Below are 3,113 nucleotides of genomic sequence, written 5' to 3'. Positions count from 1 at the left end.
AAAGTTTTAAAACATGGCTTAAGTGTCTTAAGTAGAATATGTCCATAATCCCAGCAATTAGGAAGGCTGAGGTAGGAGGGTCAAAAGTTAGAGCCCAGCCTTGACAACTTAGTGATACCTTGCCTCAGACTACAGTAGTAAGTAAGAAAGTAAAGACTGGGGTTGTAGCTGGGTGGTAGAAGATCATAGAAATTTATTGCCAGTACTAAAATACAAAAACAACATCTAACCTTGTCTGAGTTCTATAATTTCTAAAACCATTATCAGAGAGACAGAGAGAGAGAGTAAAAATTTTATTTTTTTTTTCAGAACCAGGGATTGAACTCAGGCCCTTGCACTTTGTGCTTACCAGGGAAGTGCTTATTCCACTGAGCCATTTCCACAGCCCTCTAGAAAGAAATTTTTGACTTAATGTGTTTATAAACTCCAGTGGTAAATCTAAGAAGCTGAAGTCAGATTATTAAGAAAAAGTAAAATGTATTTCAACATTGTAGAAAAAACTATAGTATCCACCTTCCTGTCAATTACCTATGGACAGAAGTGAGATTTTTATTCATCCATTCACTGAGTGAGCCTACTATTATGTATATGATATCATCCATTTCTTATAACAGCTCAGAGAGTTAGGAAAAAGGCAAAACTGGCATGATCCAGTTTACAGAGCAGAAAATGAACCACAAAAGAGTTAAGAGAAGGCAGCCACTCTTTTATTTTCAGAAACCAGGGATTGAACTTGGGACTTTGTGCTTGCCAGGCAGGTGCTAATGCCACTGAGCTATCTCTCTGTTCCTTCAATGAAATTTAGAGAAAAAGAACTCATCCATAATTTCTCAGACTAAAAAGAAGCTCTAAAGTTGGGGTTCTAGCCCAAACTTGTCTGATTCTAGAGCCTGCGCTTTTTCTATAGTGCCATGCTTTGTTTTTCTTTCTTGGAGGAAACTTTCAAAAGAAGAAGGAGGGTGGTAAGTTCTCTAAAAAGAATGCCCAGTGTGGGCTGCTGACCCAGCGCCAGCCAATGCCACTGGGGCCTTGCCTCAGATCCCAGTTTGGATTTCCCGAAGAGTAGAAATGCAGAATTTGAGCGGACAGATGGGAAAAATCTGAAAATTCACTTCAGAGTCAAAATCAGCATTTTGACATGACACCAGGCGATTTGTAACCACATTGAAGTTACCTCTCTTTCCTCTGTTTCAGATCTTTTAGGGGCCTGTCTTAAAGTAGCTGTGTTGCCCAGTTTTTAATGGGCATCGACAAAGAACAGGGGTTATGGTTTTTCTGTTTTTCTTCCATTAACATCTCCAATCTCTTCTCTTTCTAGTCTTTTTCATTTACCACTACAGCAACAAAGTAAGAAAAGAATGAAAGAGAAAGCCTACAACTGAGGAATAGGGTTTTCTGACCAGTATCACATGCCAGCATTCCTCCTCCTTCCAGAACTATGCTGAGAAGTATGGTGGCCAATGTCCGCCTTGCCAGAGGATGGCAGCGGTCCTGACTGTTCGACGCACTCTTGCCGTTATTAAAGGAATCATCACAACGACTTGGGCGCCTGAGCACATTTGCTTGCTCACTCAATTCAACGGCTGTGCAGGTTTTATTTCCACTCACACACACTGTACACCCAAGCACCTCGAGTGTGGCTGAGCCTAAATATAAGATTCTACAGCTAAAGAATATTTGAGAAAACAGCCATTGTTTCAACCTTGGGCTTTACAATAGTCCATCTGGCCAGAATCCTGAATCCACCAAGCTGTCTCAGCCTAACGGGCATAATACGTTCCCGATAATCCAAGTTGAATGCTTTATATTGAGCTTTAAGCTATAGGGACTTGGGAAAGCTACTTAGGGATTTGTAATCAGCATTATTTTAGGGAAAACTGGAAATAGAAAAAAATATATATGGCACTATATTAGACAGATGGATGGATGGATGAATAGATAGACAGGTAGCCAGATAGCTAGATAGAATATTTTGTATAGCAGGTCATATGAAAAAAGGAGTTGGCAAACAGCTGATGTATTTTGGCATGGTCAGAATATGCTATCAGCCCTGAAAATTCTACTTTAAATAATCAACAACTTGCCATTTAAAAAAAAATCTTCGAATGTATTTTGGGGCCTTTGCATGATTATATTTCTCTTTGAAATGGCTGTATTTCCCTTGAGATCTGTTCATCCAGGAGATAGTGATTAGTTGTGAATAAGGAAAATAAAGTATACTTCGAAGTTCACAAGATATTGGCAGGGCACATTTTTAGGAAAGAGTATATCATGTTTTTAAAAAATTAATAATTCTGATATGTTCCTACCTCATAGCTTTTGTGTCGCTCTGGCTCACCTTAATGTCACCTTAATACCTCTGTTTGACATTAGAGGCCTCCTCAGACAGGAAGGAAATCATTGAGAAATTAGTGCATAAAGGTTATTAAGCTAATATTTAAAATTCTGGTCCTGCACATTTTACTTTACTCCCCTAATTAAATGCCATGAGTACAGATGTGTGATCCTCAGTGTGTACACACGCTTGAGTCTCCCCCCACTAGGAGGACAGAAAAGGTGTTAAGAAATTTTAATTTTCTTGTAGCCTTTCTCCTAAGAATATTACTCATGGCTACCACCCGGAGCCATTGAATTAGACTGAAGTTAAGACAGAATTTTAAAACCATAAAACACGTCAAGATTCCCTTCTTCTGTACAACCTTTTATAATTCACTCCACCCCCAAGTAACTAAGCATTTTTGAGGAAAAGGTTAAAATCTAACTTTAGAACTTTAAGAATGGAACTAAGTTAGTCGATACAACTGCTAAATTTAGAATCCTTGCCGTAGGCATCCTGTAAGTTGAAATGAGAAGTTAAAACTGGGTTAAAATTCTGCCTCAAACATAAAATGTGTTCCTAGTGCAACTGCATCATTTCGATTTGCTGCTTGAGCTTTGTTCTTAAGTCTGAGGTTGATCATTCTTATTGACAAGCTTGGTTAGTACGTAGTAAGGACTCCTGGTTGCATGACAAACTCAGCCTTACTAAACTGAGTTGAGCAGTAAGGGACATTTGTTGACATATATACTTCAAGGTTTTAGACAGCTTTCACTCTTGGGGAAGGCTTCTTCTT

This window comes from Octodon degus, unplaced genomic scaffold (assembly GCF_000260255.1).
Source record: "Octodon degus isolate 3935 unplaced genomic scaffold, OctDeg1.0 scaffold00043, whole genome shotgun sequence".
Classification (NCBI taxonomy): Eukaryota; Metazoa; Chordata; class Mammalia; order Rodentia; family Octodontidae; genus Octodon; species Octodon degus.
Note: the sequence above shows the minus strand (reverse complement) of the source record.